Below are 17,166 nucleotides of genomic sequence, written 5' to 3' on the forward strand. Positions count from 1 at the left end.
CTTTCTCCAAAATGTTACATATGCATGGGTAAGAGTTGCTGTAAATACACACACATTTTCCCATCAAATTTTCTTTTATAAACCCAAACTTTTGCATGGAAAGTTGTGTATGCACATTTCATGCAGTGCCAGTGTATCTCAGTAATTATTGTTATTTTTTAATAAATACATAACATTTTATATTTTCTTAATGCCAATCATTTTCTTTTTTTGCATTTATAGCTTCCCATTTACATATTTCAATTATCAAACTGTCTAAACTATATCCTTATCCCAACATATTAACATTCTCTTTCTTTTATTAGTGCTTTCACCTTAGTCACTACCATTTCCCTTTTACTAAATATTTTGTGGTCGATAGGGGGCGCTCTCGCTCCCTTGAACCCCTGTCCACGACTCCAGACACCAGGTAAAAGTCCAAATATTGACTTTATTTTGTCGCCACAGTGCACAAAGCACACTCTCCACCACAATACTCATTAACAAACAATAAACCACAATAATACAATCCTCCAGCTCCCAGACGCGTTGCCACCCTTCCACCCAGCTCAGCACGCCGTCTGGGAGCTCCCACAGTCCTTTTATATCTCCTGACCCGGAAGTGTTTCTGCCCAACAGTCCACAAGTCCTTATTCCTTCCGGGTCAGGGTAAATAGTCCTTTTCTTCAACCCGGAAGTCCGTCGCTCTTCCTGTGACGAACCTCAGGGTCACAGGGCACGAAGAAGCCCTCGGTCCTCCCTGCAGCTCCCTCCCGTGGACCCCACGGCATCCAGCAGGGCTTTGCATAAAAACTCCAATGTCCATGATGCCCTGCTGGTCTTCTGGGGACCTCCACGCTGCAAGGAGGGCTCCACCTGGCGGCTTGGGGGTATTGGCCGGGATAAATGGCCGGCCATCCTTCACAATTTATAATTTCTTTTGTTCCCAGCCATCTGTTCTCCAATACCGATTATCCTTTAATTTTTTTCTGTCTTCTCTCTGATTGAATGTCCAGTCTTTCACATTTTTTGAGCGTCTAGTGGCTTCCTGCTCCTATTTTTAAGTCGGCTGTGCCAGTCAAGATACATTAAAAAAAAACTGGACATCAGTGTGATTTCGTTTTTACTTTCTCATATAAAAGGATTGGGAAAGTAGTGTAATCATCTGATAATGTCAACCCTAATGTCAACGTTCCTTAGTCTGAGAATACCATTTTTGAATTATGTCTGCGTGTGTTTTTGTGTGTAAGTAAACACAATAACTTGAGTACGCTTTCACTTAGGTCAACCAAATTTTGCATATACTGTAAGTATTAGATACAAAACATAGATTTATAACAACTTTTCAGCTATTTCTTTTAACCGGAAGTGGTACTTTTTTATTCATGCAGCTGCAGAGTCCAATTTATTCACTTTAATTTCATAATAATTGTTCAAAATTTATTAATTTGATTAGATTTGTTGTTGATAGTTCTTTAATATACATAATATAAAAATATAATTATTGTTAACTTCTCAAATATCCATCTATATCTGAGTATACAAGAAAGTCTAGGGGAGACCACTCCCAATTTTTATATTACATACATCTTAAATCATCCAAAACAGCTCACATGGATTTAGCATAAATCATACTTTTACAAGGATATAAACTGTCATGCACCTGCAATTGGGAGAAAGTCTCAGGGCTCATTTGATTTTAACTCTTTAAAGGGTGAATGTCAACTTTTGTCGACACAAGGGGTTGAGGGTGGATGTAGACTAAAGTTGACATCCGGGGCAGATGGCGTAAAAAAGCCGTAAACGTCAATACAATTCACCATTACGTTATAGCCTGTTAGACTCGTTGAGTTAAACTTGAATCCTTGCATGTGCATTAGTAGTACAGTATAGAGTAAACAATGTCCAGAATGGCATCGACATCTGGCGAGAGAGCAAAGCGAATGCACAAAGCAAAATGATCTGTGTGTATTATTTATTTATTTATTTTTTGCATATTATTGATGAATCGGACTCTGACTCATTGAACTCCAATTTTGATGCAAGTGATCTGAAGATTGAAAGCGAAAGTCACCTACAGTAACATTCGCCTGGGAGGACTACACAGACACTTACTGAACTCCAATTTTGATGCAAACGCTCTGAAAATGAAAAACAAAAGACAGGTACCTGCATCAACTGATCAGTTCCCAGCTGATTGTAGTGTTGAACACGCTTGTGTATCTGATGTCAATGCAGCAATGTTCACCCTTTGGAGGACTACACAGACACTGATTCATGGGAGGCAAACTGGCTACTGGGCAACATCAAAAGGCACTACAGATTACCAGCCATTCGACTACATTAAGCTGTCCTTTTCCAGAAAGTGTCTTTCAGCTTATAAGTGATGTTACAAACAGGTATGTCCTAAGTAATAAATATATGAATTTACTTACTGTAGATGTTCACGGAACATAAAACAGAGTAACATTTGTCATAAATAAGTACTTTATGTTGATACTGTATATGAGTGAAACCATTGCTTTGCATGCTCTTTAGAAAACAAAGTTTTTGGAAAAATATGAATCCCTGGGACAAAAAGAAAAACTAATTGTCCCTTAAAGAGCTAATTACCCTCCAAACCAGGAGTTGATGCTGCCATCTAATGTCTCTCTTTTACCTTACTCTGCAGAAAGGATGACCGATGGATCGGCCTCTGGTGACGCCACTGCTGGTATCTGGTCTACCAAACCCACCTCTTTATATGAGTGTACTACTTAAAAACTGCCATCTTGGAAGAGCATGAAGAGATTCGCCTGAAGAAGACTTGTTTTATTTTTTGTTTCAATTTATTTTTCCTTTAGAATATATGGGGGTCACTTCGGTAACCCAAACCTTTATGATCTGACTGTTTCTTCTATTATGAAACATGTTTATTTAGATACTGTATATTATGTATAATTTAGTACTGTAAGCTGTGCTATAATGCTAATAGATTATTCATTTTTGTCAAGTCAGCGCATACTTAAATATCTTCTTGTTTGTAAATGATGTAATCATATTGGCCTGTGATGACACCAGCACCCCTTTTATTTAAACTTAACTCTTTTAAGAAAGAGTTTCTCCTCAAAGCTTTAGAGAGAACAGAATTGTACTGTGGTTTTATAATTAACAGATTTCAAAGATTACTGATGAAAACTGATAAGCAGTGTTTTTGTTTGCTTTCTATTCACAAAAGCCAGTGACTTTTGGATTCATTATTAACTGTTTTACAATGGTCTGTTTAATATCCAGTAGATTTAAATCTACTAAAAATCTAAATAGACAAAATACAGATGCACCATTGATTGAGTAGGGGAATGGAGCCAAACCAGCTACTGTATATGATGAGTCACACATAAATTAATTCCTATTACTGAGCTGTTATTATAATGTGCATTGATTTGATGAACATAACACACCTTAAAAGTGATGAATATGACACAAAGACTATATTTAGTCTCTTTATAGGAGGTCCAATGTTGCACATTTGCACTTGATATACTTTTGTAGTCTTTTGTCAGTTTATGTCACTTCTCATGGAACTGGCTGACATGTCATGAATATCTCAGCCAAGGTTCACTTCGTCACGCCTGCTGTATTGTAGGACATGAACTGACCGGCAAAGCATTACACCCAGTTTTTAACATTTTTGCCAACATAAAACGGCAATTTGCAGCAATTTATCACTCTCAGATTGCAATAAGGACACCTAGTGAGAAAGACACTGCTTATATTAACTGTGAGCAGTGACATTTCATTAACGTACAAGTCATCTGTGATGCTAAGATGAGACTGCCAAACGTTGTGTCTCCGTGGCCTGTGTCATCTCTCATTGAATTTATTCTGAGGCAAAGTAGCTTTGACAGACGTGATGGTGCTGTATGTGGTGGCTGGCTTGTTGGTAAGGTGGTTGAACCCTTAGTGTTTCATTTGTGCTCTATGCATTGTAGCAGCGACAGACTGCAGAGGAGAGGCCACCCATTTTCTTGCGCTCTCAGTTGGAAAGCACAGCCTGATACTCTTGAATGCAGGTGGTAGAATCTCAGTGTGTCGGCTGGGAGGCTGCTCTCTCAGCCAATGACATTCTGCAGCATTGTGACTGAATACGTATCAGGTTGATTAGCATGCTCCATTTATGGATGTTTACTGGACGTTCTCATATGCACATTTACAAGGTGATTGCAATTTTTAAATTGCTAAATGACTCTATATTCAGATCTACATCTTGCTCTGATATGTACTGAGTGTCTTTTCATTTTATGGAGACAAATTTCAGTCCCACCATCCCTTGATGGGCAAAGTCATGGGTCATGCTATGTGTGGCACGGCAAAAGCTGTTGATTGACACCAAGATCAAGCTTCGAAGGCCTGGGGTTTGTGAATCTTTGTAAGAGAGATTTTAAACAGGATAAATAGATACAGTTAGGTCCGTAAGTATTTTAACAGTGATAAAATTTTTCCCAATTTTGGCTCTGTACACCACGAAAGGTTTGAAATGAAGCAATCAAGATGTGATTAAAGTGACTTACACATTTAATTCAAGGGGTTTAAACAAAAACATTGCACAAGCTATTTAGAAAAGACAACCATTTTTATACATGCCTTCCTCCCCTGGTGAAGGTGTTATTTGGGTACAAATATGGCAGTTGATCAAATCTGGCAAGAATTCTATGCCTGTGTAAATATGTAAGTTGGTATAATGATGAGGATTCGACACAATGTCAGAAGCATCTCCATGCCGTTGAACATTCCTGCGTGTAGTCATCAGTATTTCCCCACCTGAGGAACTGTCTGTAATGACTGTGCTGTTCCTTGGCTTATCTCCAGCCTAAATATGTATGTCCATCCATCCATTTTCTATCCGAATAGGGTCACGGGGGTCCGCTGGAGCCAATCCCAGCCAACACAGGGCACAAGGCAGGCACCAATCCTGGGCAGGGTGCCAACCTACCGCAGTAAATATGTATGTATACATGAATTATACATTGTATTATGTGAATGGCTGCGGTGCCTGGGGTTTGTTTCCTGCCCTGCATCCCTTTGTTGGCTGGGATTGGTTCCAGCAGACCCCCGTGACCTTGTAGTTAGGATATAGCGGGTTGGTTGGATATTGAATGGATGGACGGATTATGTGAATGGAAGTTATCTTCTAATGAAAATTAATACATATATCTGTTTTTATACTATACTTCACTTGTTTGATTTTCATTCTGCCATGGTTACAAAAGGGATGGCTTTTGGCTCTAGTCTGTCCTGCCTCAAGCAAGTAAGAGTGCCCCCTGCTGGATTCAGCTTTACAACTGTGTTGCAATCACGTTTGCTCTACAAATGGATTTTGTGATGGTGCAAGCTGTTAATGACACCATAAAAATAAAGACTAACTGACTTTGGAGATCCTTTCAGTTTTGCCATTGGTTGAAAATTAGAAGCCAAACTTTGATTGGGCCACATATCCGTCATTGATTACCATTACCAGTTTTCCTTATACACATTTTGAGAGATGGAAGTAACAATAATAAATAATATGGAAACCACCATGCACAGTGTCTCTGAAAAGTATTCACTTCCTTGAAAGTTTCCATCCATCCATTTTCCAACCCGCTGAATCCAAACACAGGGGTCTGCTGGAGCCAATCCCAGGGCACAAACCAATCCTGGGCAGGGTGCCAACCCACCACAGGACACACAAGGGCCAACTTAGAATCACCAATCCTCCATGTCTTTGGACTGTGGGAGGAAACCCACACAGACACGGGGAGAACATGCAAACTTCACACAGGGAGGACTAGGGAAGCGAACCCAGGTCCCCTAACTATGAGGCAGCAGTGCTACCACTGCACCACCATGCCGCCCTCCTTGGACGTTTTCACATTTTATTGTTATATAATATTGAATCACAGTGCACTTAATATGCTTTTATGACAGTGACCTATAAAAAAAAATCTTTTTAATATAAAAGTGAAAACAGATCTCTGCAAATATAAAACACAAAATATTTCCTTGCATAAGTATTCTCTTCTTTAATATGACACACTTACACTGGTGTAGCCAACTGGTGTTAGAAATCACAGAATTAGTTCAATGGAGACCAAATGTCTGGGGTTTTAATTAATTTCACTATAAATGCACCTTTAGATATCTCACAGCTCCAAATTGTGCTGAGTCAGTTTAGTGGACTAAACTACATAAAGAAGACCAAAGAACACTCCAAGAACCCCCATGGAAAGAGGACTGAAAAGATCAAGTTTGAGGACAGAGACAAAAAAATATCCAAGCCACTGAATATCCTTTGGAGTCAAGTTAAATCAGTCATTAAGAAATGGATAGAGTATGGCAGAACAGTAAATCTGTTTAGAGCTGGCCATCCACAAAACTGAGTGATAATGGAAGAAGATGACTGGTGATGGAGACCACCAAGAAGCATATGAGAACTCGGTAGGACTGACCAGCTAAAGTGACCAACATTGGAGAGACAGGGTTGGCTGGGTGCTTCACCAGACACAGCTTTATTGGCAAAGAGACAGCCACACATCTTGGACAGAGTTTGCCAGAAGACACATGTGAGATTTTGAAGTCAGCTTGAAGAAGGCTTTATGGTTTGATTAAACCAAAATTCTGCTTTTTGGTCATCATAATGGCAGTATCAGCATCAGGCTATAAGAATACTTCTCTGCAGCAGGGCCTGTAAGCCTTGTGAATGTAAAATAAATGCAGCAAAATACTGGTAACTCCTAGAGGAAAATCTGATGCAGTCTGCAACTCGGGTGAAGATTTGCTTTCCAATGAGTCAACACGCCCAAGCATAAATACAAAGCAACAAAGGAATGGCTTCAAAACAACAATATTCATGTCCTGGAGTGGCTGAGTCACAGTCTAGATCTCAATCCAATTGAGAATGTGTTGCTGGACTTGAAAATGACTGTTCACTCTTAACCTCCATACAATGTGACAGAGCTGGAGCAGTTTGGGAAGGAGAATGGAGACAAAATGTGCAAAGCTGATGGAGAGGTCTGGACACAAACTCAAGGCTTTCCTGATTGTCACGGGTGCATCACCTGAATACTGACTTGAAGGTGGGAATACCTATGTGATCAATTATTTTGTGTGTTGCATCTGCCATAAATTTAGGACATTTTGCAGAGATCTGTTTCTTCACTTTGTCATTACACAGTATATTTTCTGTTGATTAAGGTCAAAAAAGCCAAAATGAATCCACAGTGTTTCAATGTGATATAACAAGATGTGAAAACTCCCAAGGGGGTGAATATGTTTTATAGGCACTGTGAATAATGACTAGGACAGGGTTTGAGGCCAGAATTGTGTAGCTATAAACCAAAAGAACGATCTACCAGTCTGGCTCACTTTTGACTTCCGCTGACTAATGCCCTGCACATTTTATACAAAGGCATCATCAAGAGTAGAAAGTAATAAAGCAATAAGGCATATTTGTACTTCAGTCCAGAAGACTGCTATAAAACTGAAATTGCACATTAAATCCGTTGATTGTGAGTGCCCATTTCCACAGGAGCTTTAGAGAAACCACAGGCATGGCACAACAGAGGGCTGTGACAGCCAGTCATCAGGGTCCTTACCTGACCAGACTCCTGGCAGACAGGTAAAAAAAAAAGATTTTGTCAATTTAAAGAGGCGTATTAATCACTGAAGAAATCTGGGAGCTGATCTCTGCATTATATTTGTCTGATTGTCTTACTAAGCTCAAGCATTAGTTCATTTATATCTTTTATAATTTGGGGCGGCAACTTACACTCCAAAAGGTTGGTGAAAGACCTTAAAATGGAAGTGTATGGCTGACAGGTGTTGAGGTGACTAATAACAGTTTGAAAGACAGAGGCAAAACATTGAGGGCTTGCAGAACTGTACCCTCCAAGTTCAAAAGAACCAAGTCAAGTCAAGTCAAGTTGGGGAGCATGCACTGGTACAGTGCGTTGCCGCACCCACTACACGACGAAACAACTCGGGATCCTCTCTTCAATAAATGAATGAATTCCAATCAATGCCTTTTGTATTTTGAGTAAACATGAATATTTGCTAGTGGCCCTAAGCTGTCAAAATGAAATGCATTGCTTCTGTACAAAGTGCACTATGTTTAGTATGTGAAGCACACAAAGCTCGTGTTCACTCTGGAAAGTGCTCTCACTATATAAGGATTGAGAGGGCATACTAAACTGTAATCGCCCATGAATAAAACGCATCAAGGGCTTGTGCTGTGTGTCCCATCTCATGTATACTGAGCTTTCTGTAAGGAAATGATGTCCAAGGGTTTGTTCACAGTTCTGGTTATGCAGCATTATAACTGTCAGACTTAGTGGCTCAGTCCTTTATGTTTCTGTTTGGTACAGGTGAAGTAGCAGCCTGCTTATTCTCTCTACAAATATAATATAATATAATATAATATAATATAATACGCTACCGTGGCTGTTTGTTTGTCTGTCCAGGATTTTAAATCACCTGTAGCTTGCAAATGGTTTGACCTATTGACCTGAAATTTGTTATACATATACTATGTGACTATGTGTCTGCTGTCTGCGTTTGGGGTGATGATTGACCTCCAAGGTTATTCCTCTTTTTATTTTAATTTTTTTTATTGTAGAATCAGCTCTTGGCAGCGGCCAGCAGGACGGCCATACTTTGCATGCATACGGGCGCCATTCTCATCCCTACCACCTTAGCCATCACTTCCTCTACCTCTTCATATCGTAAATCATTCTTGAGGCAGATTAAAGACTTACAGTTAGGTCCATAAATATTTGGACTGAGACAACTTTTTTCTAATTTTAATTCTGTACATTACCACAATGAATTTTAAATGAAACAACTCAGATGCAGTTGAAGTGCAGACTTTCAGCTTTAATTCAGTGAGTTGAACAAAACAATTGCATAAAAATGTGAGGCAACTAAAGCATTTTTTAACACAATCCCTTTATTTCAGGGGCTCAAAAGTAATTGGACAAATTAAATAACTGGAAATAAAATGTTCATTTCTAATACTTTTTTGAAAACCCTTTGCTGGCAATGACAGCCTGAAGTCTTGAACTCATGGACATCACCAGATGCTGGGTTTCCTCCTTTTTAATGCTCTGCCAGGTCTTTACTGCAGCGGCTTTCAGTTGCTGTTTGTTTGTGGGCCTTTCTGTCCGAAGTTTAGTCTTCAACAAGTGAAATGCATATTCAATTGGGTTAAGATCAGCTGACTAACTTGGCCATTCAAGAATTTTCCACTTCTTTGCTTTAATAAACTCCTGGGTTGCTTTGGCTGTATGTTTTGGGTCATTGTCCATCTGTATCATGACAATTTGACTGCATTTAGCTGGATTTGAGCAGACAGTATGTCTCTGAACACCTCAGAATTCATTCGGCTGCTTCTGTCCTGTGTCACATCATCAATAAACACTAGTGTCCCAGTGCCACTGGCAGCCATGCACGCCCAAGCCATCACACTGCCTGCCTCCACCGTGTTTTACAGATGATGTGGTATGCTTTGGATAATGAGCTGTTCCACGCCTTCTCCATACTTTTTTCTTGCCATCATTCTGGTAGAGGTTGATCTTGGTTTCATCTGTCCAAAGAATGTTTTTCCAGAACTGTGCTGGCTTTTTAGATGTTCTTTAGCAAAGTCCAATCTAGCCTTTCTATTTTTGAGGCTTATGAGTGGCTTGCACCTTGCAGTGCACCCTCTGTATTTACTTTCATGCAGTCTTCTCTGTATGGTAGACTTGGATATCAATACGCCGACCCCCTGGAGAGTGTTGTTCACTTGGTTGGCTGTTGTGAAGGGGTTTCTCTTCACCATGGAAATGATTCTGCGATCATCCACCACTGTTGTCTTCCGTGGACGTCCAGGTCTTTTGCGTTGCTGAGTTCACCAGTGCTTGCTTTCTTTCTCAGGATGTACCAAACTGTAGATTTTGCCACTCGTAATATTGTAGCAATTTCTCGGATGGGTTTTTTCTGTTTTGCAGCTTAAGGATGGCTTCTTTCACCTGCATGGAGAGCTCCTTTGACCGCATGTTGTCTGTTCACAGCAAAATCTTCCACATGCAAGCACCACACCTCAAATCAACTCCAGGCTTTTTATCTGTTTAATTGATAATTACATAACGACGGACTTGAACACACCTGCCCATGAAATAGCCTTTGAGTCAATTGTCCAATTACTTGTGAGCCCCTGAAATGAAGGGATTGTGTTAAATAAAATGCTTTAGTTCCCTCACATTTTTATGCAATCGTTTTGTTCACCCCACTGACTTAAAGCTGAAAGTCTGCACTTCAACTGCATCTGAGTTGTTTAATTTAAAATTCATTGTAGTAATGTACAGAACCAAAATTAGAAAAAAGTTGTCTCTGTCCAGATATTTATGGACCTAACTGTAAGTGCCAGCTTAAGAGAAAAATTAAGGAAAATATACTAGTTAATTGCAACACAAACACTGACTTAATCAGTTTTAATGCGAAAAGATGCTGACAAAAGAAGAGAAGAAGCAGGCAGATAGGGTGGAGAAAAGAAGGGATGCTCAGGAAGCAGCAAGTGCATCAGCCTCTGAACAAATAAATACTAAACGAACAGAGAAAGATTATGAAAAATATGAATGCTCAAGTCAAGTGTATTCACCACACTTAATCGTGCAGTGGCAATATAATAAAACACTAAGGTTTGTGTGTCCAGTCTGTCAAAGCAATCTGATTGGTCAGTTTGGCTTTGGTGACACAAAGATGGAGGACGTGCAAGTGTGAGATGCACAAGGAGGAGTAAAGGCACACTCCGAGGGAGTCAACTTCAAAAAACGAAAGCATAATACCAGACTGGGAAAGATGACTCAAAAATAATGACAGAGTCTCCGAAAAAGGCTTTGAGGAAATGCACTTGAGAAAGGGAACGCTGGTGAAGAAAGGTTCATACAAAATGCGAACCCATAGGAAGGTTTTACTGCTCAAAGGTTTGATGTCTTATGAGACTTTAAAGAGATTCTCATTTATGTTTGATTAAAGAATCAACTTTATCACAGATGTTTCGCCTAAAATGCCTTAGGAGAAATAGCTTCAGACAAAAAGGAGACCTGAGATACAACTGAGGTAAAAGGACTCAAAACTGAGAATTTGGTTTGAAAAGCATGTTATATTTTTGAGATTGTTTAATAGCATTGGTTTAATCTCATGACTCCATATTTTTTCCTTATTGTTGGACTGATACTTTATCTAAGGTGACTTCCAACATTTAGGCTATGATTGGTTACAGTTCTTTTATTTTTCTAATTGAAGCACATGCAGCCGAAGTGACTTTCTTATGGTGTCAGTAGTGGGATTTGAACTCATAATCTTAGGGTTTGAAGTTTTCACCACTACACCACACTGAGTACCTCTTCTTCCAGAATGACTATGATCTAATTGGAGTGTAGAAATATAAATTTCAGCAACTAATAGTATTATTTAGAAGTAAGGACTAGAATTCTGTAATCATCCATCCATCCATTATCCAACCAACTATATCCCAACCACAGGGTCACGGGGGTCTGCTGGAGCCAATTCCAGTTAACACAGGGCACAAGGCAGGAAACAAACCCTGGACAGGATGCCAGCCCAACGCAATCTGTAATCATAGTAAAGTGTTTTATTACCGCAAACAAGTGTCCAAACATTTTATCATATTTCTCTGTCCACACAATGCAAATACTTTAAAATTAGAAAAAGCAAAAAAGTCAAGATTTTTAAATAGTTTTAAATTATTCTGTTACCTGTTTTTAATAGGTACCATAGTTAGTAATATAATATAATGTTCTATGTGTGTGTGTCCAGTCCCTTTGAGGAAACTGAATGGTTCAGTTTGACTTTGGTGATGCGATCGAAAGAGAAATTACCAAACAAGAGAGGGTGAAACACACAAGGAGGAGAAAAGGCATAGCATGCAGGTTGAGAGTCACCTTTAAGGATGAAAAGTATGCAAGTGGACAGAATCCAAGTAAGACACCATGAAACAACCAAGTCTGAGAAGCAGGCTTAATAGGAATGTACTTGAGGGAGGGAATGCTGAGCAAGAGAGGTGCAGACACACTAGAATACCGAAGAAAGACAATGAAAAGTACAGGTAGAACAAGAGATCAAGTATTTTTAAATCAATTCAATTTCATGTGTTTAGCAAGTAACATGGCCAATATCTATATATATAAAGGAGAGCTGGGATCCGAGAGACTGTGTTTGTGTGTTTGTGGAGGGATTGAGAGTTAAGGCGGGTGGGGGAGTCACGTGATCAACTCCCTTCCCATTCACGTCATTTCATTCACTTCAGTTCGCTCCGAGCTGAGCTCCCCAGCTGACGCGGTCTTGCGTTCTTTTTCCTTAGTGTTTAGTCCTTTCTCCTTTACTAATTTACTGTTTAGTACACGCGGTACTCACACAGTCACTCATAAAAGGGGAGAAGACTCCGTGCAAGTATTGAAACTACCTTGGAAGACATGCAATCAACGAGGCCATTAAACGGATCTCAAGAGAGGTCTTCTAGGTTGAAAAAAAAGCGCTTGGCTGCCAAAACCAGGCGATTAAACGAATCTCAACAAGAAACGACTTCTACGTTAGAAAAAAAAAACGATTCGCTTCCCAAATCAGGCGGTTAAACGAATCTAAAGAAGACAGGATTTCTAGATTGGGAAAAGGACGATTGGCTGCCGAAATCAGGCGGTTAAAAGAATCTGAAAAAGACAGGATGTCTAGATTGGAAAAACCACGATCCGCTGCCAAAACTAACCGTTTAAACGTGCAGCGAAGCGCGCCAGGTCTGCTAGTAATATAATATAATATCCATCCATCCATTATCCAACCCGCTATATCCTAACTACAGGGTCATGGGGGTCTGCTGGAGCCAATCCCAGCCAACACAGGGCGCAAAGCAGGAAACAAACCCCGGGCAGGGTGCAACCCACCGCATGGCACACACACACATACACACACTTGGGACAATTTGGGATCGCCAATGCACCTAACTTGCATGTCTTTGGACTATGAGAGGAAACCGGAGTACCCAGAGGAAACCCACACAGACACGGGGAGAACATGCAAACTCCATACAGGGTGGACCCAGGAAGCAAACCCAGGTCTCCTAACTGCGAGGCAGCAGCGCTACCCACTGTGCCACCTGTAATAAAATATAATATAATATCCTCTGTCTGTCTGTTGAATTTTTTTGTTCTTTTGTTATTTATCCTTTTTGCACACTAAGAAATTCATTTCAACCCTCAGATCGCATCTTTTCTGTATCTTTATCTGTCTGTCTGTTTACTAATAACGTAAAAACAGCTGAAGCAGTTGTCACGATATTTTGCACATAGATTGATATTGGTCATACTTTATATAAAAGCTATATGGCTCTTATGGAAAATACTCTACATATAAAAAAGTAGTCTTGAGTCACCATTAACAATGAATTTAAGATGAACATTCTTTATCACATCAAGACCGATGAAGCCAGCCTCATTTACTGCTCAATACACTGTGGCACGACTGACTATTCTTAACAAAGCAGCATCTTAAATAAGTTAGGTTCATTTATATAACACAGTCAAGAAGCATTAAACACTCCAATCAACATACTGATAAATAATATATTCTTCTAATACACTGTATGTCTTAATATTATCTAAAGGGGAAAAATACTTAACATTTTACAATTCTTTTGCACACACATTTACCTCTAAGGAGAAATTTTTTACTTATAAATTCTTGAAAATAAAATGTATTTCATTTTAAATAGCTTAGTGTTCCCTCGGTAACTTGTTCAGGAACTAACAGGTACAGAATATTTTAGTTACACAGGAAATGCACACTCAGAACACCCAAATTCATACAGATATGGCAAAGTGCAAAACGATGTACTTTTGTTTTGTTCTGCTCCAATGTCGTTCAAAAATTTCTTTGAGAAGGAAGGTTGTAGTTGGGAGCAGCCCAAAAACCGTGCATTATTCCAGAACGGCCTACCTTACTGAAATTTTGCACGTATAGTATAATAAAGCTGAACCAAACTAAAATCCAGGCTATATGGTGTTTCAAAAACTGGGGGGCAAAAACGTTTCACTCCAAAACGGTTGAGTTGAAGTTCATAAAATTATGCAAGCATATTACTGTTGATAGAACTTAAAGTCTTGACTTCATGACCTTTCAGAAGTACTGGTAAAAAACAGAGTTGTAATGGGGTGGCAGAAATACCCAAACTACATTATCATGCCAAGATCGTTCAGCCAATGGAAATAAATTTGGCATACTCTTTAGTTTTTTGCCCATTAATAGTGAAGGCTAAATTCTACTTTATCAATTAAATGGAAATGTCTTTGGGATGAAGCCTAACCTAAAACTAATGTATCACTCAGAAACAGCTATGCAGTTTAAAATATACACTGGGCTGCATGTCATTTCAATGAAGGGGGCCAACACCACAAAAACCACACATTACTCCAAAAGAGCATGAAAGTTTGGATATATCTTCAAGTTACCCCAGCATAACATACAGAGCTTATGGAGTTTGAAAAGTGTCACTATGAATAGAAGCTAAAATAGATGGAACAACACATTAACCGGTAGTTTTGCCCAGCTTATTTTCTCTATATGAATGATTCAGTGATTCAACAAGCTACCCATTTTATTAATATGGGATTAAATGTCTATTTGTGAAACCACAATAAACAGCTGAAATACAAAGAAAGATCATTCAGGATTTCAACCAAGCAAGGAGTTACAGCAATTATGGAATCTAGTGCTACAAAAAAAAAAGAACAAATTCTTGACTCATGAGAGCAGAGAACTTGATAGAGAGCCACTGGAGATGACGCGTGGGACACAAGCACCTCAGCCAGAAACAGAGTGAACATTTAAAAACACAAATTTGCTTTCTTAAAGAACCCATTTTGCAAATATACCTGGGCAATTCTGGGTACTTTGGCTAGTATAACTCCTATCCTAATTGTATGAAGTCTACAATTCAGTTCAGTGATTTGTATATATTAAGTGACGAGTAATATAAAATTAGGATTAGGGTTAGGGTTAGGGTTGGCAGTGCATTGGTTAGACCTACCTCCTCACAGTGCTAAGGAATTGAGTCCAATTTCTTAGTTTCTCTCTGTGTCATTTGCACATTCTCCCTGTGTCCATGTGGATCTGGTCTACTATCCTTTGTTTGCTCCACCATCCACTACATGTGAATGTTACCTGTATTTTTAACACCCTCTATTACCAGTCACTCATCTTTTTTCCAGCATAAGGGGTGTTGGTTTATGGTAACGTGACATTGTTACCAGCCCACACATTATAGAATTCCACAATGAAGAAACCTTAGGTAATAATAAAATGAAGTGAGATGGCAGCAAAACCTCTAATCAGAGGTGTTCCATGTCTGCATTGTTCTGCAGGAGAATAGCAAACTGAAATGCGTTAAAAATTACTAGCAACAAGTTACAGATTTTCTCCAAAGTATTCACACCTAAATTGTTATCTTTCTACCTTAGAGAGCAGTGGTCGAGGAGTATGCCTTTGAAACCTTTCATTTGATTTTTCACTTCTGGCTAGTGTGTGTTGTCAAGAGGGTACTCTGTGTGTGTGTGTGTGTGTGTATGTGTGTGTGCAGTCCAGTGTACCTGGTTGGACTGTATCTGAAATCTCAGATCTTGACTCCTCCCCCACCCCCAGTTCCTTATTAGACAGTAACTTGGCACTCATTCCTGTGCACTTCTTCCCAGAGGACCTCAGCCTGCAGCTTCCTCTCTAACACTCTGAAGGTAACTTTGGTCTCTTCTCTTCTCACTCTCTCCCTGATGAATGGTTTGTTATTGCATGTTGTCTGGCGATCTGCCGTGCACCTTTTCCCAACTCCAAAGTCTGCCTGAAATTTTGGAGCTAATAATGTGCTCCTAAATGCATGGTAAATAGAAATTGTATAAGAAACTAAGGATCTAGAAAGTGGGTTGGAAGAAACTTTCCTCATGCCATGTATTATTCATATTTTATATAGCGCCATGTCATAGGCTTTGCTCATGTAAAGGTGATTAAAAATGCTCAGCCTCAAAGTAGTGTAAAAAATAAAAGAATGATTGACTGAAGAAAAATCAGCCATTAGTTAGTAGATGGAACTGCTCCAGTTTGTTGCTCATTAACTAACATCATTAATGTTGGCCTCTATTGCTGACATCCCAATGTAAAATCAGCAGGATTGTGTGTGACCAATTTTGGGAAGGATTTGCACTAGTGGACCTGGGTGACTTCATAAAGGAACCCTATTATGTGATATCATCTACTCTTGCATTTTGTTCAGTACTTGTAATATTCCTATTGTACTATTGTATTGTATTGAGGATTATTATGCTGTGTTCTGTGTATTGTATTGTACTTACCCCATTTTATGATACCCAATGCATGCCCAACCTACTTGGAAAGGGATCTCTCTCTGAAATGCCTTTCCCAAGGTTTCTTCCATTATTTCCCTACAAGGGTTTTTCTTTGTCTTCTTAGAGAGTCAAAGCTGGGGGTCTATCAAAAGGCAGGGCCTGTTAAAGCACATTGGTTAGGCTTTCCTTTATATAATACAACACAATACTAATTATTTTTATATAGCCCAGAATCATGCAAGGAGTGCCACAATGTGCTTTAACAGGCCCTAGGCTTAACAAGCTTCTTCCATACTAAAGTAGTATAAAGGCACAGGAGGCCTGACTTTAATCTGAGTGAATCCATGAAGGAGGCTCTGTTCTTCAGAGTTCACAGAGCAAAGAGGCAGCAAAAGTTACTATTTACTTAAGCATATTAATGTGAGATGCCAAACAACTCTTTAGCTGATGCCATTCAGACTGACCCCAGAAAGGGTAGCAAGTTCACTTTACACCCACTTGTCAAAGAACAGCTCTAGAATTTGATGTGCCATGAATGGTTGGTGTCTTTATTGAGCTTAAGGCCCAACTTAGGTAAAGCCAGGGGGCAGGATCATGAATAGGGCCAGCAAGGGTCAAAGGCAGAGTTCTTGGTATTTCTTAAGTTCAGTGAGCAAGATATTTAGTGCAATTTGAGGAAAACAAGGACAAAACATATAAAATTATGGGGTGCAATTGGTCACCATTTTGACTTTATTGTGCATACATACAGTTCAAAGAAGAATCAGTTCACAGATCTGAGAGAATT

The sequence above is a fragment of the Polypterus senegalus genome, chromosome 3, assembly GCF_016835505.1.
Source record: "Polypterus senegalus isolate Bchr_013 chromosome 3, ASM1683550v1, whole genome shotgun sequence".
Classification (NCBI taxonomy): domain Eukaryota; kingdom Metazoa; phylum Chordata; class Cladistia; order Polypteriformes; family Polypteridae; genus Polypterus; species Polypterus senegalus.